This window comes from Centruroides vittatus, unplaced genomic scaffold (genome assembly GCF_030686945.1).
Source record: "Centruroides vittatus isolate TY-2023 unplaced genomic scaffold, ASM3068694v2 contig_10, whole genome shotgun sequence".
NCBI classification, from domain to species: Eukaryota; Metazoa; Arthropoda; class Arachnida; order Scorpiones; family Buthidae; genus Centruroides; species Centruroides vittatus.
In genome coordinates, this window is record NW_027120658.1 from 6,048,666 (window position 1) to 6,074,246 (window position 25,581).

The 25,581-nt window shown below is 29.5% G+C and overlaps 1 protein-coding gene across 11 annotated transcripts in view; it reads left to right on the forward strand.

Annotated features, from left to right (window-relative positions):
- The window catches only part of PMCA (plasma membrane calcium-transporting ATPase 3), a 428,157-nt gene that overhangs the window by 40,295 nt on the left and 362,281 nt on the right, over positions 1–25,581 (forward strand). The window contains exon 1 of one of the 11 annotated variants that reach the window (XM_067272837.1): positions 8,221–8,315. The exons of the other annotated variants lie outside the window; for them this stretch is intronic. The gene's annotated coding sequence lies outside the window, so the exon portion shown is untranslated. Of the gene's footprint in view, positions 1–8,220; positions 8,316–25,581 lie in introns of those variants that run through there. 11 annotated transcript variants of the gene reach the window in all.

Here is a 25,581-nt window from a genome sequence, read left to right on the forward strand (position 1 = left end):
AAATTAGTTGGTTATTTTGTTAATAAGCAAACATTACTCAAAGTAAACATTGTATAAATTACGTGTTTATCCAAAAAAAGAAATTAAAACCTAAACGGAGAAAACTACTCTAAGTTATCCATACAAATACATTTTTTTCCCAAGTCTTGGTTTTCTACATTTGATTATACGATTTTGATCGGAATTTACATTTTAGATACTAATATTTGCTTTTTATTATATTATGTATCACTTTATTGAATAATTAACATTTAAAATAATTCAAATAAATAGATATCTGTATTTATATAAAGGATAAAATCTCTGTTAAAAGAAAGTTACGTTACATTTATAGTATTGTTTAAAATTTTTAATTTCGGAAGGTTTTAAGTAAAAATTATTTTGCAATAAGATAGTTTTTATGTAAATAAATTTTAGTTTTTACATAAAATAAAATAAATATAATAAAGTAAATAAAAATAATAATGTTAAACATTGGAATACAGAAAACCTAGGCTATTCTAAGAGAAGAGATGGATCAAACACTGAAAATGACAAGAGAAAGTCTTCTTTCCAATCATCAGACTACACTTGTAACAAAGGAGAAGAGATAAATTTTGAGAGAAATAAAAAAAAATTGTAAAGCACATTTTACTCGAAATTCGAAGAAATACACTCAAACTTTCTTGCATTATTATTTGTTTCTGAAAACAGCAACAAGAAAACTTCAGACAGATAATAATAAAAAACGATTTCATTAATCAACGTATTGGAGTAAAATAAACTGGCAGCACATAAATATAATATAAACAAAAAGGAGAAAGTATATTCAAGATCATCACTTTTTAATCAAGAAGCAGAATAAGAATTTGGTACAACGAAATGCAATCAGCTAAATGGTGGCATGGAAGCGAAGCGTGCTTTCACCAACAGGGACCGGATTCACGCTTTACAGTAGACACCGGTCTTTTAATGCATACGAGGGAAAGAGTAAATAAAAACGAAACGTCACAACAAAATCCTTAAATAAAAAAAAATAAAATAATATTATGTAGATTTATTTGATCTCTGTGAAGATTCCACACAATCTCCTCTGTACTCCATTACTATTATTCATGAAAATATTGCGAAACTGGTGTCCTTATGAGAAACAATATTCTTCTTTTTATCGGTGGTGCTTAATTACTCTTTCTACACTGTGTTTGCTTCTTAGAATACGTAAGACACGTCACAAAACCTCTTTCTGCTATTGGTTAACTATCTGTTGGTGGTGACACTTTCCGGAAGTGACGGCGAGAGGGTATAACTTTTTCTTTAAAATATTGGCAGAAATTCAAAACGTAAAAAATAAAAAAAAAATTATCTACATCTTTGTCGTATTTTCTTTCATACAATTACTTCACCTTGGTTTGTATCCGTGTTACGAAATACCTTTTAAATTTATTTATTTAATCTGCATAGAATGCTTAATTATCGTCGTAAGAAGTTAAGTGATCAAATAAAATACAGAAGTCGTTTTGTCCAAAATTGTAACTTTTCCATTTCTGCAATTACTGAAAATTTGTGTGCTTTTTATATTTTTAATGCTCATTTAAAGAAAATATCTGCGACCGAATTGTGGTATTCTATTTTAAGTACTTTCGTTGATGATTATTTTTAAAAAGTAATTTCCTTTAAGCATTTCCAAAAATAGTATACATTATTCAGCTTAAATGGAAAAAAAATTCGATTCTATTCTATTTAACAATATAATAGTGTTTAACATTATCCTATGTAAATGAAATTCCAAACAGAAAAAATATATTAGACTAGTGTCTATCGAAAAACGATTTTTCAGTATATTTATAAGGCTTATTAAAATAGTTATGGTGTAAAATGTTTCCTTAAAAAGTGTTAAAATGCTTCATATCTGTTATGAAAATTTATATAAATTAAATTATTTTAAATTAATTTTTGTAAAAGCGGTTATATAAAGCGATAAAATATAAATCTATATAGATCAAATAATAAATTTAAAGTGAATATTACATTATCTACGAAAATGGCAACTAATAATAGGAGCACTTGGAGGAATCTCTTGACTAAGACCAGTGCGACTACTGAAACTTCAAAGAACAAGATTATACATTAATATTCTACGAGTTACACGCTTAAAAACGAGAAATAATCTAATTTTGTACGCTCAAAAGGATCTATTAACAATACTTCAATTTTAGTTTTAAATATTTAGCACTGTTTATTTACATTTATAACAACGCCATTTTCGTAAACATAACTCTGAACATCCATTAATTTTAATTATTATTATTAAATCGAATATATTCTAATATTTAAGAATATCATTTACTTAAATTTAAATTGCATTAGTATCGAATGTTTTATATATTTTATATTTTCGATTAAAACAAATCACAACACTATTTCAAATTTAAATGAAGATATTTTGGAAAATAATATTATATTTGAGTTAGAAAATTTTAATTATTTCCACTTTCGAAAAGCATTTAATTTTTTAATTATAATTAACAATGGTTTAGTTAGAAAAGATCGCCATATTTTGGTGTAGAAACGTGATTAAACCTCTTCCCTTCTACTATCTTTCTGATTGGAGATTACCCATAAGTGAAAGAGGAAGCGACGTCATCTTTTCTCTAGCGCATCCCGGATACAGCATCTTCAATAGAATTTTTAAAGATGCTGCATTTTAAGAACAGTTTGATTTAGAATTTAACTACTCTGTAATTTATATATGTAGCGTAAAATTAAAATTATTTATGTATAAATTAGTTCGAAATTCGAATTTCATTCACGTTTATTAAGCGGATGGTATCGACTCTTCCATTTTCTCACTTGCTTAGTTTCCATTTTCTCGTGTTATTTAGTTAGACATTTTGCGGAAACACTGGCGATATGTGTTAATTATCGGAGAAAATGAGACGAGAAATAATTTTTAATTGAATGTTGAATGTCGGGTACTTAAAAAAATTATCGCCGCAGGGTTATTAGTTTAAGAGAAAATGACAATTTTATCTACTTCTTTCGTTATCTAATTCACTTTCGTTCTATGAACTTGAAATGATTTCATCTTGTTTAGACTCGGCCATTTTTGAATAGTTTTTAAAATTTTTCTATTGCGAACGTGATAAGAGGTGTTTATGATGTTTAAATCGAAAGCTAATCGAAAATTTCTAATTTGTTCGGATTTTTTGGGAAACAACTCGCATAATTTACGCAACTCATATACTGTACAAATATGCACGATAATGTGAAAGTAACGATGTGTAAAGATAATGGTGAATGATATATAATACTAATTTGATCATTCAGCAATTTCGAACTGATGTAAAAACTTTCATTGTGTGTAAGGAGGGTGATATTTGTATTTATCATAGACACTAAGTCTTTACATTAACAATTTTTGTAATAAAAATTTCAATAATTCTTATAATTTTTCACATATCTCGTCGCATCCTATAAATTATCTTACATTATTCCCCGTTGTCTGTCCGTCAGTCTGTCTTTCCTTAATCTCGAAAACTTAGTTCGATAGATGAAGGAGGGGACAGGATATGGAAACCGTAGGAGAAGAAGGCCCCGATTAACTATATAAGAACTTCTGATGCAAACCGGAAGTCACGTTATTTCAATACAAATCTTTTCTTCTGAAAGGAGTTAATAGATGACCCGGCATGACTCTGTTGTTAAAGGAAAAGTATGGTGTACATGGGCAAGCCACTACTAATTTGAGACTGAGAGCATATATTCTAAATTAAATAAATTAAAAATATGATAAAAAAAATTGCACGATGTCACAACAAGTAATTGCTCGTTTTACATTACATTATAATTCTTTGTATTCATCATTGATATCTCTGAAATGTAACAAATTTGTATATATATATATATATATACATATACACTATGAACACTAAAAAACGTTAAAAAATATTATATATATATTTTTTAGTGTTCTTTTGCATTTACCATACACTTAATGTTCAAAACAATGTCTGTCTTCAAATGTAAAAATATTCGTTTAATATCATATATTTACAAGTATAATTAATAAGAATGCAATCTAAAATAGAAATCGCCATAGTTGAACCTTGAATTACTTCCAGTAAGCGTTTATTTAATTCAAGGTTCCTCTATGCTAATTTCTATTTTATATTATAATCTCCAGTCTCTATACGAATTAGAACTATAAGAATACAATCTAATATATTTTTTGGATAAAATTAAATTCACTAAAATTAATAAAAGATATAAAATTCTGTTTAAAATTTCAAAATACTTTAATAAATTATAAATGCGTTTTAAATACAGGCATTTAGAATTTATAAATTGTGGCATTTAAATTTTAATTATTTTACAAAATATCATAATTATCAATTCGAAAACAAAACTTATTAATTATCGTTTTGGCCATTTTATTAAATAAAAAAAGAAATTAAAATCGTTTTACATTATTAAAATATAAAGTCATCATTGATTATTTATACACTTATAATTTATTATGAACAGTTGCATAATACCTTTTATAAAATAAAATAATTATTTTAAAATCAGAATGTAATTTAGAATGCACCAAGTATTAAAATAGAAACCATTTATAAATTAACTATTTATTCTGCGAAATAATAATAAAAAGTTTCCTAATTAAAGTATGAAACTTGAAATATTCAATTATAACTTTAAATTGTTTCTAAGGAAATAATTTTTACACAATAACTTTATAATAGAATTAAATAATAATTTTTTTTCCTTACAAATTGTAGGACATTAATTAGAAATTATATTCCTCGTTAGAATTTTAATGAGAAATTTAAACATGGCGTATAATATTTTATTTATTTTTGTAAATTAAGAATATATTTGAATAAAAATATTATTGTCTCTGCGGAAATTTAAACTATAAAATGGATACGTTCTTTTATTCTTTTGTACAAAAATTAATCAAATTTTTATTAACATTAATCAAACTAGTAAAAATCCAGGACGATAATACATGTAAAAATATTGTGTAAAAAATGGTTAAATAACAGTATTAATGTATAATTCGCCTGATAAATTTTAAAATAAATCTAAATTAAATGGTATTTTACATAAATAAATTCATAATTTCATTAAAAATGACAAATTATACAGTTTTAAAAAAATTATATACTGAAGTTGGACACTTATAATACCAATGGATTAAGATATTTTAACCAAAGTATATTCTTTAATCTGGAAAAGTTTTCTACATTTTTCTTGTCGAAGTTTTTAATATGTGAAAATCTCGGAAGTATCAACGGAGTATTGCTAAAATCCCTATTATTTACTTCTTTGCTTAACTCTCGGATCATCCTAAACTCAAACAGTTACTTTAAAGAAGCTTTGTTGTAAAGATGCATATATCTGGTAAGCGTCAATATCGTCAGTAGAATTTACATTCGACTATCGATCTCTTGGTTCAAGAATGGTGTAGTGGTAGATAAAGCATCGCAGCGATATTAACAATTCTCTATTATACCAGCATTAAGAATGAGTATATTCAAAATGCACAATTATTAATATTTTTATCTACATAAAACATTCGAAATCTTGCCAATCTCCTGCAAAATAAATCAATAACATTGGTAAAATAATTTTCAGTGCATTTATTGTAATAATTATGCGTAAAATTGATTCGAAATTAATATTTTTCTCTGGTAATTTTTAATGGAATCTTTATATTTTTCGGTGGAAAGAGTTTCCTCCGATTGTTTTCAATGCATAAACTATTCTTAAAAGCTACTATCTTTGTATTCCGAGCGCACATAACTGTATGGAATTTTTGTGTCATATGAATAATAATCACAAATTAAATGCCGGATCGATTATTCAGTATTTATCATTCTAAAGGAGATAATGACAACAGGATTATGTTTAAGTTAACGATGTTAATTTAGTATTGATAATGCTCAGAGAAACTTAATAAGGTAACAATATATTATTTTGTCGTTTTTGCTTAAAGCATTAGAACTAAGAATTTAATCGTTAAATTGGTAATTCCGTAAAAAGAAGCAATAATAATAATAATTGTTATTATAGACAAATTGACGTGGAGAAAGGTCAAATTGTTTTCAATGTGTTCTAGTTATAAGTTCAAATATTTTAAATGCTGAGGTACGAAATAATTGCTATTAAAAATCTAATTACTTTTGTAACATGTTTGGAATAAACATACCTACATTACCATTTATCTATCGAATTGCATTGGTATAAGTAACTAATTTCAATTTATAAGTGGCATTAATATTCAGCGTGAGTTTAGTGGGTTTTTTATTGATCTGAATATAAAAAATAAACTTTAAAGAAGGAAATATTTTGATAATAAAATACAATTTTAAACACGTAGTACATTCCCTTAGCCGATTCATTCTAAAAAATGTCATAATAGTAGCTTCACGTTATAAACTACCCCCATATATGTAATGTCATAACGTGAAGCTACCATTAAAGCATTTTTTTTTTTTCATAGAATGAACCGTGCAGAATTTGATAGCAATTCTGTTCGAATACTTGTAGCTGGCAATTTTTTAAAAGGTAAAAAACACATTTTAAAGGTGAATTTATACGAATTGAAAGAATGTTTTCCTCATACCCGCAAGTAAATGTATACATAATTAATATAAATAATTATTTATAACAAACGTAATTCAATTGGCAAGTAGAAAGCTTCTAACTAAACGGTTTGTAATTTCCATCCAAATAAAATCATCGATCAGGATATTGCAGTGCTTGCAGGAAACACGCAAAGCTGATAATTTCTACATTCTTCATTTCAAACATTCTAAATATAGCTACAGTACACATGTTATCTTCCCAACTGCTTTTTTTATTTTTAAGAAAGGTTTTTCTTGTCTGAAAACAGATGGTTTGTTTTAGAGAAACTTTAAATCTAAACTATTAAAAAAATTTTAATAACAACTACAAAATTATACAGACTAAAAATAATTCGATTAGAAGAGTTTTAAATTTTAAAGGTAGTTTAATTCTGTTTATTAATTAGATTTTTCTATCGTTACTTTAAGTAGCGTATTCAAACATAATTCTTTTTTTTTATTTTTTTTTATTTATTTTTTTTTGCTCGTCCTTTCCAGTTTGAACTGACTCGTACATGTATAAAATACCCTCTAGTGTCATTAAATATACCGTGATCGATTACTTCTACTGCAAAACGAAATTTATTCTGCATACAAGCTTTAATGTCAACATCTGTTTTCTCTTACGGACTAATAGATACGAATAGCAATTAGCTTAAATATCGTCCTTATTTTTACTTAGAACGGCGGATAAATTAAATTTCCAAACGACTAATATATATATATATATACATTGACTTGTTATTTAAAAAAATAAAGAAAAAATTCTTCTTTAGTTAATTTTTTCTCCTTGATTTTTTTGAGTGGATATTTAAGAAAAAAATTACGAAACACAATTTTTAGAAATTTTATTTAGTGCATTGGCCATTTTTTTTCTTTATTTATTTGTTTTAACCCTCCTTCCTCTGTTGGCTCGCTTCCAAACGGCTTTCGTTTTCAGCTACCGTACCGTGTTCTTCTGACGTCATAGGGGAAATGATGTCATCGCGGTAGAATATTATTTGAAACGTTGCCAAACGTTTTAAATGTTTGATGGAACGTGTGCTACAAATGCACTTCACTCCGCTCTCTCTCTCGCTCTACTGGTGGGATTTCTAATAAACTATGCAATATTTATTATATTATAATAAATATATTGCGTTTTCGGTTCCAAAACAAATCATTTTAATTGCGAATAATTTTTATTCTCCCCTTTTACGAATATCTTCGCCTAATTACGGTTTAAAACATACACGCGTTATATCTTATTATTATAATTACAAGCGATTTATGTAAATCATTAATTAGAATTCCATATAAATATATTCTATTTTAACTCGCATTTAATGCGGTTGGTAAATAAAACATGGCGTGTTTTGCTCGTATATACCGTTTTATATCACCCTTTTTAGCGACGAATATAATTTACTGCAGTGTTTCTTGCTGGTAATTATAGATAAATTACACGTAACTAGTTATATATATATGTATATATATATATATATATATACAAAGCGTAGACATAGTAACTTATATTCTTCGATTTGTATCGAAAATAGATTATTAACAAACGATTTGTTCATGTATCGAAAACATTCGTCATCCATAAATCATTTTGGTAATATTGATTTTTGCTTTTCTGTTATTAGTATATGGTTTTTCCGCTGGAAGCGCTGATGATATTTTGGACGAATTGAATGGCATTCGGTTATTTTACACTCGATAAAGGTGAGAATTGTATTGGTTATCCTCGTTTAAAATTGGCATAATTCATTAAAATTGAGTATTTGCACAGAAGTTTAAAACATCTTTTCAAAGTGTAAAAATGTTTAAAATTAGAAGTGAAGAGACTCTAGTTAAAGGTCACTTTTCTTCAGTTTCCTCTCACTTCCAAAAATTAAACACCGTTTTATAGTTTGTATGCTTATATAATATAAATATATATAGATTCTCCTATTGAATTCTTAGTGCATAAGACGAATAATCGATTAGAAATTATAGACTACTTTTTTTGTACTTTTCTCCCTTTCTTTCTTGTTTATATTATTTTTAAGTTAGTAAATTTGTTTACATTTTTGTTAATAAATTAACATTTTATAGCTCTTCAAACAAACGTGAAAATACAGTACAGGATATTGATATGGTGTTTTTATATGCCTTTACAGTTTAGTAATTTCTATGGCTCGGATTTCTGACAAAATTTCAAATAATAACCGATAAGAAAATTAATAACTGTAATATTTTAAACCTTCATCTGTTTCTGATTACCTCGATAATTTATTTATTACATAAGTTACGAAGAAGACATTAATTATAAGGAAGAGTAAGGCCGTAGAGGTTTTCGAAATGTCATTTCTTTTTTTTTTTATTGGAAATTAAATAAACTGTGAGGAACATAAATATATTCAGGATATGGAGTCATAATTGACATTTGGCGTCAGTTTGTGACGTAATAGTCCGATGACCAGATGCCTCGTCTATCCAGGCGGAAATATTTTCATCATTACTAGGGAAGTTACCACCCAAACGTAAACGCCTATAACGATGATTCATCGTAACGAATAAACATAATTGTTAAAAATAATACAATTTTTGAGAAGTTTCTTGAGTGTTTTCGCGGGAGAAAGTAAATCGGAATTTACTTTTTACTTAGAAAAAGTCTATTAGAATATATATTACAAATAATAAAATATCGGCGCGTACTTCTATCGAAGACATATTTCTGTTATTTAACAGGTTAAAAGTGCATATTATATAATAGTTTGCAGGTTAAATTATATTTACTTTATGAAATTTATTACTAAAGGCAATCGTCATTATGCAAAATACTCAACTGCGTAGGGCCCAAATGTAAAAACGGCTTATTAAGGGCCGACCTTTATCTTTAAAATAACAATAGTATTTCTCAGAATAAGAATGGAGCCGACGTGCTGAATCTTAAATGTGTATCACTCCATAACCGTAGCTAAGCAACGAAACCACAGCGGCTGTAAGCAATAAAATAGAACAGAACAAAAACTTCGAAAATTCAAACGTTACGTCATATTACGTCGTGTGACGTTTTTGATTTGTTTTTTGTTCTTTTTTTTAATCTCAAATCTCTTGAAAACTTCGGAAGTTATTTCAAATAGATTATAATAGTTTAAACAAATATTACTTTTTTATATAATTATGTTCTGTATTACGCTTTATGTCGTAAGGAACAGGGAACTATTTTCCTTCGCGTATGTAGACTAATGAACATTGCCGTCATTCTTATTCTGGGAAAGACTACAGTTAGCTTTTATCATCATTTTATAATAATAATACACTTATTAATGAATGTTTATATACTACATTAGTAATAAAATAACAATCAACACATATGTCGTCTCGGTACTCACGTGTTCATACGAAGTTATACGTTGGACACAGACTAAAGTAGAACAACTCCAAATAAAAACTTGGACAACATTAACAAAACATAAATATCCTAAGTCGCCCGTAGAAAAGCTGACCTTTCTTGTAAAGAAGAATCAGTGCCGTAACTAGGCAGGTGCAACAGGTGCACCCGCACAGGGCCCACTTGGAAGGGGGGCCCAAAACGCATGTATTTGTTTTATTAATTTCCCAAACTTAATTAGTTAAGGGGCCTAAATGCAATTTCTTGCACAGGGCACAGGAATGGCTAGTTACGACACTGAGAAGAATGAGAGATCTCAAAGGCATAGTAAATCTTCACTGCAAACAATACAGATACTACGAGAGTTTTTCTACGAAAACACAATAATCATTACAATTACACAAAGCTCTAACTCTTGTAGGCAAAAATAATACACCATTAAACCTACGCAATATTGACTTGGATGGAGCAAAATACACAAAATAAACAGATCCCATCAGGCAGTGCCGATCAATGGTCGAGTGAATAAAATCACTGAACACTGGTCGCGGGTTTGACCCTGACAAACGACTGACCCTGTAACGTTTTCTGCATGTCTAACACTTAAATAGAGGCCAGTTTCCCGTTCCGTTAACGTCCTACCAGGAGGTACTTTCTCTTGGTGTTGCTTTGCTTTATCCATCCATACACCAGACACTCTTAGGCTCGGAAGAAGATTCATGGTAGATATCTTAACTATCTTAGTCACGTTGATAAAATTGCGACCAAGTGGTGTCCAACTTATGGCTGCCTCTTCGAGGGAAAGATTTATAGTTGCCTTACAAGATTAGGTCATAAATACAAGGAACTACAGAAAGGACATTTTGTATAAGTGTTTTTCTTCAAGTGTCTTAAAAAGACAACACTTACAGGCAAACACTTGTAGGAAATGCCACATTATGCACGAATCTATGCAATGCATTACATTAGGTTGCAAGCTTTTAGCACCAACTACTTACATTAACATAACCAAATAACTAATCTAATATATCAAAAGCTTGTACACAAACAAACTACTAAATATTCAGCAACCAAGCTATAAAAACACATCCTAGACATCATAGAAAACACACAAAATACATCATGATCGAAAGCTTTCATACTGAACCCGTGACACAGGAAATTCTTAAATACAGATACATACACAAACAATATGTAAACAAAATAGTTGCTTTTTCAGTAGCTATACCTTGATCTGGGTTCGGCATAGCACAGTGGAATGTATACTACATATACATTCCATATACATTCCACTGTGCTATGCCGAACCCAGTAATAATAAACATGTTCCCGACAAGATTTTTACTTTGAAAAGTAAGTAGCTATTATGCAGGGCCTACTAATCTTGAATGCTAAGGGGCCAGCCCACAAGTAGTAAAGTAACTAAGTGCTAAACCCGCAAGAATTTTGCTGGTTCTTGTGTCGGGCACCTCTTGGACAAGGCCAGTCTGACCGCGGATATATTATATATTATTTTATATACTAATTTTTCTATCCACATTTTTAATATAAATTGAAGGCAGACATTTTCCTTTTTATTACATATAAATTACTTTATTAATAGAATAATTATTAAATTTAAAAATTACCGATATAAATATTAAATATTATCTTGGTAAAAGTATTTAAAATTTATATTTTAATCTCTGCAAATGCATGGAATTGGATGCAGTCATTCATTAATATACTGCTTATTTTCTTTATTAAAAATTTACAAAATAAGAGGGGAAAAAAGGAAAAATAAAGACTGAGTTTATAGGCATAGAAAATACTTAAAATTAATTATTTATGCAGTTTTATGTGAGTAGCATTAACATTATTTTTCGAAACTTGACAACAGATCGATATGCTTATATAACTTACATTTTCTCATTTTCTGTTATTACTTTTATTTTATTTATTTATATTTTTTTTATCAATTTATATTAGTAAATTAAAGCTAACAAAATTAATAATGATGATGATTATTTGTGTAATTTCATAATCTGTTTACTTCGTAACTATTTCATAAAATATGTAAGTTTTCACAGACTTTTTGTACTTGTATATTTGAATTTACATTGTAAAAAATTAAAAATAATATATATATATGTCTGTATACGAGGAGTTTTCGGTGTTACAGTTGTTTGTTCTATATTTACAACCAAACAAAATGTGATATAGTTGAAACGTCGTGATGTATTAAAGTCAAACACAACGAAGAAAAAATCGCATTAAGAAAGAGTGCTTTGACCAATAGTCTGTTCCGTTTACTATTAAGTAAATTGCAGAATTCGTTTTCCTCCGTTTATATTCTATAAGAATGTTTTTACTTTTATTTCTTATATCTTCTATGTAAATTGATCTGTAAATTAAAATCTTAATCATTGATTTATTTAAATTAAAATATATAAAATTTAAAAAATATTAACAAAGTTTTTATACACGTCTATAATACCGTTAAACAGTATTTTACAGTTTTGTAGTATTATAAATAAAAGTATTATGCAGTTAATACTGTAAAACTGTATACAGCTGTATTAAATTACATAATTAAATATTAATACAGCAATTTATTATATAATTATAAAACAAAAAAAGAAATGTATGCATCGTATTTCAGTTAGCGCCTTATGGAAAATAAATTATTAAATTTATTTGAATAATTCAGCAAATTATTTTGAGTAGTTGTTTTAAGGATAATTTGACATGCAATTACCAGAACGAAATTAATTCCAAATTACACGACATCAACTGATTTATCATTGTAGACGTTTCAATTTACGAAACGTTATTTAAAGTTTGGTATAAATCATAGGAAACTTTTCGATACCTCATAACTGACTCCTTTGTTTCGTTGCCATTCGTTTGAATATTATAAAACGTCTTATCGATTCTATCGAAGAATATTTCTTTGATTCTTATCTGAAAATTCAGGCTTTAGATGTCATTCGTTAATAACTTATTATATTTAATAATTTATGACTTCTTGTTGAATTTTTCTGCTGTTAGATCATACGAATGCACAAAATGCAATAAATATTAAATGATTTACGGCAAGAAATGACTTTTTTGTGTTTTTTTATCTCCATGTTTCTTAAATCTTAGATTGCTACTCAGGCATAGATGCTTATAATATGCTTATAATGTAATAAATAAGGCCAAGGGCTTCCGCAGAGGGACAAGCAGGAAACTTGTCCCCGGGATGATGTAAAAATTCCTCAAATTATAATCATAAAAGTGATTGAGATATGTAACTTTGTGCTTTTTGTATTTATGCAGCACTGAATTCTATAATATACTTGTGAAAAAACCCAAAATTCAAAAAAAGAAATTAAATAAAAATTTATTGATGTAATTATTTGTCTCCGCGCTTTGCCACTTCTGAAAAATTTTCAGCCGAAACCACTGTATAATGTCCCTATGCGACGTCATTATATTGGTAAGCTAAAGGGAGAATACTACTAAAAATGTTGGGAAATTCTGTTATAATTTATATTACATGAATAAAGATTAGTTAATGTTCTTTTACCGTTACACAGTATAATTTTTCACTTTTAAATCTGCTCTAAAACCACTTTAATGTGAAATTTTTTAATTCGAACATTATTTTTTACGTTGGCAACGTTTAAGGTTCGGTTTCCAAACTCGAACCGAAAATTTAAATAGAAACTGGTAATAAAACTACAGCCTTAAAAAGACTTTCGTTGCAAAATAATCTGTAATGTACAGTACAAGGCTGAATTTAGACATAAAAATATGTATCTAGATTAAGTTTAAACCATTTTTTTTACTTTTACATCTCCAGATTTAATCTAATTGTCTAAAATAATTACTTATTTTGTAATAAGTATTAAATACAACGAATATAGAATAGTACTACACTGACAACCTAAATTGTAAAAATTGCATGATTTCGTACTACTAAAATCAGCTTATTTCATAAAAATTGCTGATAGAGATTAATATCTACTCTATCAAATTTGCAGGTTATCGTGAAGCAATGTAGACCCATATTTTCCTATTTACATTCGATATAAATTTCATTCTAGATAAATGTGATAAGCGTAGAGTAAGTATTTAGCAACCTTTGGTTATGCGATAAAATTATAATTGTGTAACTTAAAATTTTTTCGAGCTTCGATTTTATAGATGTAGAAGTCTAAAAAAGATAGAATATTCTCGAAATATATTTTCATTAATCAAATCTATAGAGAAGGGGATAAAATACAGATTTAAATGACGATAAAAAACAAAAATTATAAAATATAAGTCATTAAGATGTTTTTTACATAATAGATATAGTTATATCCTAAAAAGGGACAGTTGTTGCAAGTATTTATAATTTATTCTTGATTCATTCTGAGGTATTCAGTTCTTCATATGTATCAATTGTAATTCCAGCCACGCTCTAAGCCAGTATTTCTCAACTATTTAGCTGGTGACACCCTTTTAGTGTATTGGAAGACCGTGACATTATGCAGGAACACCCGATTTACTATTTCTCGGGAGTCGCGACCTACTGTTTGAGAAAAACACTCTTTCAAAGTAGTTTATAATACTTTTAATGAGATTTTATATAATATTGCCTCAAAACATTTTTATTTAATTTTTATTTATAATTTGTTTACATTCTTATATTATATACTGTACGGTGAATTATGATATTTTATTTATAATTAACAAAAATTTCTGTGTTTTTTTCCTTAATTTCTATTCAAACAATGGAATTTCAGTTACATATTAAAATATTTAAAATATTTTCATATCTGTCTAATATTCTTATCGTTATCAATACTTCTGCAAATAATATCTGCGCTTAACAAAGCCAATAACCTCTCATTTTGAAAATCATGGCTTACAGCATTTTAAATAGAAATGTTAAATCAGAATCTCGTCTAATCGATAATTACAAAATAAGAAAGATATTATTACAAAATGTCTTATAAATTTTATTATTCAACTTGTTAAGTTGTAATGATATTGTATTACAAATTATATATATATATATATATATAATTTGTATATTGTTTTCCTTTAATTAAAATTGTAATTTATAGACTTGGATATAATTGTATAAATTGTTTTTTCGTCTAATTAAGCTTGTTTTATATTACAATATACTTCTACAAAATGGGGCCAAAGAATGAAATTTTTGACAGTGATAAGTTTGGTGACCTAATAAAAAATAAATCAGAAATTTCTATAAACAAAGATTATTATAACTCAATCATTTAAATTATTTCTTATTTATTTAATTAAATAATAATGGTAAATTTTTTAAATGTAATGTTTATATTTAATTTGTTTACGTACTCTGATTATTCTTAATCTAAATTAAATGTTTTTTAATTATAATTAACAAAAAGCTCTGTGTATTTTTTTCTTAACTTTTATTCAAACAATGCAATTTCAAATACATATTAAATATTATTTAATAATATGTGCACTGTACATTACTTTAAAATACAAGTAAATTATATCAATATAAAATATTAGATTTTACGTAAATTTAAAAATATGAAATTACTATTTATCAAACTATGAGAATCTTACAATGAATTAATATTTGTCTAAGAATAATGAATTACAGTTAATATTGACTTTATCCTATAAGTTAGCGCACTTTTATTATCGGTTAACGAATTCATTATTATGCAGATATAAGATATAGTATTTGATTTGCGAAAATTCTCTAGGAATATAAAAATAGAACGGTTATATAAATAGTTTAGAAATTAAGTTTTCATTCGAATAAGTTTGAATAAATAATTGAAATAAAATAACTCTTTTATTGTTTATAAATCAGCAAGATTTTATCATAGCTTAGTATAATAGAATATTTATATAATACTTATTATATTAAATGATAATGGAATTAATCAGGTTGATGTAAATTTAAATTAAAGTTCTATTCTAATCGTATAAAAGTAAGTTTTTATTAACAGGATAATATGTATAGGCTTATATTTATTACTTAATTTTATTTTAAATAAAATTTTTCTTCTTTTCTTTCAATTTATTTATTTCAAAATCATGTTTTTATTTAAAATATTATTTTGAAATAGGAAGAAATAATAGTGATGATTTGATTAATTTATTAAAAGATGCTGACATTTTCCTATTATTTTTATTACAATCAATTATTGTATACTTATTTATGAATCATTTTTTCCTAGATATTATTGCGTCCAGACAATATTTACTTTTATTATATAAATTTTTATTATAGTATATATATCAGTGGTATACAACTTTACAAATACAATTAACCTCCAATGACGGTCTTCTCCTAACAACCACCTGTAAACAGCGGCCATTTCTTTCAGGAACTTTTTTTAAACAGAATTTCATACCAAATAACCTCCAAACAATGATCAATTTTTGTGTGGCAGTTATTCAGAATTTTGACTGTAAATTGTATACATCAGGTAGAGACTAAGATAGGTAAAAATATTGAGTAGTTATTTCATAAACATAGACTATTCAAAAGTTAATTTTACATTATTTCTGAAATTATTAATATTGTAAATTTTTTAATTTCGAAAAATACATTCAACAGAATTGCACGATACAATACTTTTCTTCAATTTCAGATCATATTAGTAACTTTATTTCAACTCGATTGACAATAAAGCGTCACGAAGCGAGTATTGGAAGAAGTATTATAGTGTTTTATTATCTATTGTAACAGATGGAAAATTTTAATAACATTTGGTCATATTATCAAAAATTGAAACACTGCGAGTTATATATAGAATTTTAATGTTAAAATTCTTTCTTTAATAAATGCTGTGCTCATAATTTTCTCGATAGATTTAAATACAGGTAATTTAATTGGTCCTCTACAACTCGTTGATATAGATTACTACTTTAGTGAGCTGGACAGACATTTGAATTAGGCAATCCGTATTGTCAATTAAGCGAATTTTCTGGAAAGTTTACAAATTTTGAATCATTTAATATAAGCCTAGACAGAGTCTACAACTTATCTATAAAATAATGCGTTTTTATGTTTAGCTGGAGGTTAGAAGTTTAATGATAATGACTGAAGAAGTCAGCCCTAAGCAATTTTATTATTATGGATTTACTTTTTAATGGGTTTCTATCACACTTTTGGTTACCGTTTAGCAACAACTAAAATAATAAAAATAATAGCGGTGTCGTTATATTTAATTCTTCTAAGTTATCATATAAAACATCACAGCAAAGAAAAAAATAAACTAAATAAATAAATTCAACGTATTAAATGTTTTCCAAACTTTCTTTTTCCGTACAAGTAATAAAAAGTACGTATAAAATATAAAATTATATCCATGTTTTAAAAATAAAATTTGCAATATTATATAAAATTAAAGATTTAAATTATTCATATTTAATATCATATAAAAATCAAAAGTAAGAAATCAATATGAAGTTTTTGTGATTTAAATTATTCATAAATAATTTTTCTTTTATGTACTCCACGTTCTTAATTTGATCATTTTTATATGAACAATGTCAAGATTTGATTTGTTGAGTAACGAATAGTGTTGACTATTTTTTATATTCGGTAAAACCTGTTTAAAACGGAACCTTAATAAAATGGAAACCTGTCTAAACAGGAAAAATTCTTCAGAACGAAGTGATTTCTCTGTTAAAAAAAGAACCTACATAATACACTATAACCTGTGTAAACTCTTAATCCGGTTTACACAGGTTTTACTGTATGTAATTATATTTTTCTTAGTTTAAACTGTATAATGTTCAAGTTATTATACGGTTTAGTTCTATGCTGAAATTATTTATATAAATACAAATAATAGCAACAACTTTGTTTAGTATTAAATAATAACCATAGAATGTAAATAATCGATTTATAATTTATATAATTTTTATTAATTTTATTTTAAAGAAGATTAGTGCAGTTTATTTTATCTATATTTTTGTACCTATAAACATGCTGAATAATTTTAGCCATTGATATAAAAGTTAATAAATTAATTCTTAATTAAGGACAATTTAAAATTTCGATTATAAATTAAATACGGTAATATAATGCAACCTGTCCAAAACGGAAAACTGCCAAACCGGAAAAAATATTCAGTGCCATATGAGTCCGGTTTACACAGGTTTCACTGTAATTCGAATTGATTTGAATACATTTTTGTTATTATGCTTTTTAATAAAGATTGGAAAAAAGTCATTTTTAAAATGTATATAATCAAGTTATTTTTTAATTAAATGATATTAATAAGGGTTTTTAATTTCTATTGAAGTTTTACAGTACGTTTTACTTAAGTTTTAAAATAAAATTAATTAGAAGTTTATACGATTTGGGTTTTTTCTTTATTAATAAAAAAAAGAGAATGATTTGTAAATTAATTGTATTTTTTCAATCTAAGATGCTTTCTTATGTTTATGGCAATAAATATGTGAAAAAGTTTATAAATTGGATAAGAATTTTTTTAAAAAGTCAAGGTAAACAAAATATTTTAGATTTGGAACATATGCAAGGATTTGAGGACAACGAATAAAATCTTTTTTATAATTCTGTAAAATTAACGCATTATTTCTTTATTTTAATTAATTTAACGTCAAATAATTACATTAATAATTTTTAATTTACCTTTTCGACACCTTTTAATAATCTAGTTTAAAATTCTAAAGTTATATTATAAATTTTTCTTCATTTATCCGAATAGTAGTTATTCAAATATCAAAAATCCTTTAAAATTAATTGAATGAAGCAAAATATCTAAAAATTATAGATTAAAGAAAACAATTTAAACTTTATTTTTATATGTTAATTTTTTATATTTTTTTATGAGCGTTGTTCCTATTTACTCCCTTACTTTTGAACTTATACTTGAAATACTGGAACTATAATTTTACAAAATTTGAAACTGGAATATCTGAGTATTTAATGAGTTTTATAATTTAGTAATTAAATTAATTTAAAATATAATGAGTTTATAAATATATTCAAAAATATATGTATACTTTAGGAAATAAATCATCTATCTTTAAAATTTTTATTTTTTAATCAAATACTCTAATTTCTTTTTTTTTTTTTTTTTACAAATAAAAATTAATATACAAAATTATTAATTTACCTTTAAATTACTTTGTATCAAGTATTTTATTATACAAAAGATTTAATAATATATTATTTTATATATAATTTCAAAAGCTCTATCTAGTTTATATTAAGAGCAATTCAGCAATATTGAATAAATAATTTCTTTTTTATATAAAATTTATTAAAAATTAAAAGATAGTTTAAAAAAAGAAGCATTTACTCGTATAAATCAATACTTTATACAATACAAAGCATTCGATTGTCATTTCAATTGTTTTTAGGTTGGTCAGTTGACAACTAGAGCCATTTCGGAGTGCTATATGAAAGAGCCGGAATTGATTTCGATCGATCCCCATACTTCTACTTTTCGGTCACCTCCATTACAAAAGATCTAGTTATACACTGGACCATGTATTTCATTGATGTTGCCAATATAGCATGCATTTACTCTCCAATCAAAGTAACTTATGTAGAAGAATATAATCACTGAAGTGTATCCAGACTCATTCTACATATAAATGATCTCTTTGAGGTTGTTTTTTTAAATATATTTGTAAATAATTTTGAGTGGATTTTCATCAAAAATTCAAAGATTCCCATTAAAGTTTTCTGTTTATAAACACTTAAAATTAATGAAGTAATTTATTAATACATTCAATTAATATCTTAAAAACAAACTATTGACAGATTTTCTAAAACTTCTAATTTTATTTTATTCATTTTTTAATAAATCGTGCTTTAATACATTTTTCGTTAATTACATAATAAAATAACAAATTTCCTGGCATATTCTGTAATTTAAATTTTTTATTGATATTTTTAAAAATATATTTTAACTTTAAAACGTTAAAACTTATTGAATAGCTAACTTTTTAAAAAAGAACAGATATAAGATATATAAATTAGCAAAACCATTTACTTGTATATGATATAATGAATTAATATATATACATACAGTACATACACGAATGTGTTTCAGTCTTTTATAACAGAAACAATGACTATCTGAAACAGCTTTTATATATTATTATTAATTTTTTTACTGTCATTTTCTCATAAAAGAAACAAAAAAGTAATTCATGCGAAAGCACTTTAAGTAGAATGATTTCCGAGAAAATGGAGAAACACTTTCAAAAGGATTAATGATTACAAAAACAATTATTTTGTGTGAATGATTATTTTATTGCCATTTGTATTTGTATTTATTTTACTTAAAATTAAATATTTAAAAATTATACGTTTCTATACGAAATATTTATATTTTATATTATTATATACGAAAATCTGAGTTAATTAAAGAAAGAATTTTAGCTAAATATAATTAAATTTACATGAAAAAGTGACATTTTCATTAGTAGCACACAGCTTTATTCTCGCTGCCTATAAAAATATGGTGATTTAACATTACCGGTAATTCTTAATATATTCTATCATAAAATGAATTGTACAGCTTAGAAAATAAATTTTAATTTTAAATATTTGCAATGTCTCGTGACGATTGCTGCGAGAGAAAAACAGGAAACTACTGACTCGAGTCGACCGCAGAAAACTACTTCCGCCGTGACGTCAACCAACTTTTTTTTTTTAATCTACTTCCGTCCTATATTGAACCGAATTTGCCAAATGTAAAAGTTTTGAATAGAATAATTTTAAACTTGAAATATTCTTTAGTATTATTACATGTTATATATTGACAAGCAATTATTATTAGAAAATTGAAATTATTAATGCAATTTGTCAACTCATTGAAATGTTTAAATGGGTTAAGTCTGTAATCATCAATATTTAAATTTAGTTATCGAAGTTCAGTTAAACGTAACATAATTTGATTTTTTTCTTCTTATACAAATCAAGTTTCGTAACGTTAGGAATGCATGATAAGGAGTAATTAGGAAATCCCAATTGGGTTTCTTCACAGAAATATTTTTAATTACTTAGAAAGCTTTTATATTAAACGTTGGATATTAAAACCCGCTTTCCTTTTCTTTTTGTAACTTTAAATAGTAAAAAGTATATATAAGTTATTGGGTTGCAATTTGAAAAAATTGTAGACCTATAAATTTCCACTGTCGTCCGTCGGTCTGTATGTCTGTGTGTCTGTCTGTCGTTTAATCTCGAGAATGGAGTTAGATAGACGAAATCTTAGGAGCAGGGCACCCGATTAACTATATACGAACTTCCGGTTTGCACCGAAAGTCGCGTGAATTAAATTTAAAAATTTTCCCCTAAATGCTGTTATCTGGAAAAGTATAATATACAGAGGAAAGACACTACTAATTTGAGATTGAGAACATACATTTTAAATTGAATAAATTAATAATATGGTCAAAAATTGCAGATAAATAACCGTTCGTTGGGCTGTAATTTTTTAGAATTTAAATTCTCATTCTACGAATGATTCGAATTAATTTATACATTAAAATTTCGAAAAAATGTTTATAAAAATTGAATAATTTTGTGTTATTCTGGTGCATATTGATCAATCGGAAATAATAAAATTCGAATTTACGAGTAATAATTTTAATAAAAATATTAATATCTTGAAACAGTTTTGATAAAAACAAGAATTATTATGATATTTCATAATATTATAAACTAAAATGTTATAATTATTTTTAAAAAGATCAGAACGACTTATTTTAATTCGCATTTTGAATTATTTTATATTATTTATCTCTTTGATTTGTAACAGATGATAACATTTTTATATATTTGTGTAATTTAAAACAAATTAAATCTTAATTAACTTTTAATAGCTATAAACAACAAATTAACTTATTTCACATTAAAATCGGATTTCACATTTTATAATAACGTCAGAAACAAACGATAAAAGTCAGAATATTTATCGGTTATTTGTTTTATTTAAAAATACATTTTATTAAATATTAAATTAAAAAAGCAAGTAAAAATTTTTATTTTTATATTTATTTTGCTTGAATATCCTGCTGATTTTTATAAAATAAATTTATTTTGATACATTAATGGCTGTAAGGTATGGAATCGCCAAGACGCGCGATTCCCACCTGTTTGTTATAACGAACTGTCATAACGGAAAAGTCGTTAGGATCGGCCGTTGGAAACGACCGTTAGGAACTTCCGTGGGAAGAACCGTTAAGTTTCGAATCGTCAACCATCGGACGATTGGCCGGCGGGAAGTGACCGTTGGCGGCCGTTGCGGGAACATTCAAATTTGATTGGAGCAGGGTTCGAACGCCGTCGACTATTTAAGTTCGTATCGCGATCGGCTGGGATGGTGTGATCGTATCGGAGGTGATCGGATCGGATCGGATCAAGGGAGATCGTCGTTATCGAGGTGCTAACTAACTCTCTCGTTGGAAGTTACGTGTTTGGGTATGAACTTGTTCCTGACTCGGAGGTTTTGTTAATTACAAGTCTGTTTGTTCGTAAGGAGTTCTTTCGACGAATTTGTACGGGAATAGTCGGTTGTTGTTGGAATTAGTGTTGCGCATATTTAATTGTAACTCTAATTTGGATTACTTTGTACATTTACTGTAAATATAAAATTTGTGTTTTTCGTCAAACCGACTGAGTGGTTATTTTGAACATTACTGGCGCAGTCGACAGGATATTTTGGATACTTTGGATTACGTTGGATTATCCTGGATTACACTTCAAAGAATCGGAAGAACTGAGCTACGACAGAGAAGCAGACGTACGTACAGAACATCACCAGCAATTAGACCCAGGTAAATTATTTGTTTCTCGCTAGCACACAGAGATGCCTAGACGCGCGAAATCGCGGCAGCTAGAGGCTAGAGAGTGGGAGGATGACGAGCAGGGAATGGCGCGTAGGACAAGCAGGTCGAGTCGCGAACTCGAAGCACGTAGGTTACGGGCCGAAATCGCGAAAATCAAGTCTGAGACGAGGAGGGCAGAGATAGAGTTAGAACGGTTTAAGTTACGGCTGGGGATCACCGGGAAATTAGACGATACGAGGCGGCAGGAACGGCAAACACGATCCGAAGGACTTAAAGTCGAGGGGAACCGCGACTTCGGGGATAGAATTAGCTTGTCGGGAAACAAGCCGCAGGGGGAATTGGATAGGCCAAGGGAAACTGACCGGCAGAAAAGAGGGTGTCCTGATAGGCGGGTAGACGACGAGGCCGAACGCATGCGACCCAAGGCAGCGGACCGCGTGGTGGTGGAGGTGAGAGCATCCAAACTCTCTTGCCCACCAGGGAGCGGGGAAGCAAAGGATCGGGTCAAGGCAATGCGGGGAGAAGGAAGGCCCACGTACGTAGCCGGATCGAAGACGAGGACCGCTGGGGTCAGGGTGGCCAAAGTCCCCATGCTAATAGTAGAAAGTAGGCGCAACTCACAGGTAGACCGGGACGTTAGGGAGTCCAGTGGAGTCGCGGCAAGACGAGAGGAGGCAGTTCGTAATATCCAAACTGAGGTCGGGAGGTCGCTGAAGGAAGCTGAGACAGTAAGCGGCAGAAATGGTCCCCCAGTTAAGGACGTTTCGGGAACGGAAGCGTCAGTTTTAAGGAAGTCGAGGGTACCAGCGGTGACAGAAACGAGGGGGAAGACACGGTTAGTGGGAGCCTTCAGTCACCGGGTAGAGGCAGGCTTAGCGTCAGTACCACTTGGATTGTGGGAGGAAGGACGCGAAGAAACGCCAGGATCGGCACGGGTGACATGTGCGATCACCAATAGGTTAGGGAAAGCGACAGACGCACTCTTAACGGAAAGGGACTTCCGAGCGCTGGTAGAAGCGAGAGAGAAAGCGGATTCCGAGGCAAGAAAAAGGGAATTAGCTGAGGAGCAGAGTATATTAAGTGCGGTAGCGGGGATGTTCGTGGAAGCGAGCGAGGCGGTTAAACGAGAGCCGCCCGACGACAAAAACCGGGGGATGGTCATAGGACCGCTTGACCAGACACAAGAGCGGCAGCGCACGGCCCAGTGTGAGCGGAGGGCGCAGTCTGAGCAAAATAAAGCAGGGGACGCGATTCCTATTGCGAGGAGATATTCCGGTAGCGAATCGGATAGCCGAAGCGAACGACCCGCCGCGAACAGGAAACTGGAGGGCGAGGACGCTGATGAAGGGAGGCCGGGAGTCAGAGCAGTAAAGAATGGGGTAGCTGGGACGCCTCAGGGTCAAAATTGTGGCGTCGGGGAAATAATCGACTTGGGAGATATCGGCCGGGAACCCGCGACTCAGTTGGCGCGACACGCCGATGACCAAAGACGAGCGATCGGGGAAACTAGCGAACCGCTGCTAGGGTTACTGAATACGACACGGGATGAGCCTCTGGATGCTACGAAGGAGTGTCATTCCGTGGACGACTTGGCCGGATTGATTGGGCAACAGGCGAACGTGATCTTGGCGACCGTCACTCGGGTTCAAAGAAAACACAGCGGTGAAGAGACCCGGAGGTCTCGGGCCACGGCGGGTGCGGCCAGTGGCCAATCGGAACCACCCACACACGTGCTAAGTCCGGAGGGAGGCATATCGCCGGTCCGGAAAACGACGGACAACGGTCACAACCGAGCTCGCGGTAAGAAACCCAAATTCCGTGAGAAGGGCCGAGCGACATCTGGTGACCAACAAAACCGGATGACGCGCCGAAGGCGACGGGGACGACCTCCTCGTAGGGGGACCCGCGCGGATAGGTCTCGGGGATCCAAGGGGTCCTGCACCATCGCGAGGCATCTCTGTGCGCGGGTTATAGCGAGTTTGCCCGGTTGTACCGGAGGTAAGGGTCAGTCCGCACGAACGGACATTTGTAAAATTGCTGAGTGTTGTTGGATCAAACAGGCTTGGGCTAAGCTCAGTTTGATCCTTGGCCGCGGAGGTGTAAGGTATGGAATCGCCAAGACGCGCGATTCCCACCTGTTTGTTATAACGAACTGTCATAACGGAAAAGTCGTTAGGATCGGCCGTTGGAAACGACCGTTAGGAACTTCCGTGGGAAGAACCGTTAAGTTTCGAATCGTCAACCATCGGACGATTGGCCGGCGGGAAGTGACCGTTGGCGGCCGTTGCGGGAACATTCAAATTTGATTGGAGCAGGGTTCGAACGCCGTCGACTATTTAAGTTCGTATCGCGATCGGCTGGGATGGTGTGATCGTATCGGAGGTGATCGGATCGGATCAAGGGAGATCGTCGTTATCGAGGTGCTAACTAACTCTCTCGTTGGAAGTTACGTGTTTGGGTATGAACTTGTTCCTGACTCGGAGGTTTTGTTAATTACAAGTCTGTTTGTTCGTAAGGAGTTCTTTCGACGAATTTGTACGGGAATAGTCGGTTGTTGTTGGAATTAGTGTTGCGCATATTTAATTGTAACTCTAATTTGGATTACTTTGTACATTTACTGTAAATATAAAATTTGTGTTTTTCGTCAAACCGACTGAGTGGTTATTTTGAACATTACTATGGCATAGTCAGAAGTTTCTTTAAAGTAGGGGTACAAGCTTTTGGGCCTCCTGAAAAATATTGATACAAAGTAAACGCATTAATTTTTTTTATAACAAGCTTTCCTATGGGTGAATAAAACATGTACCAGTT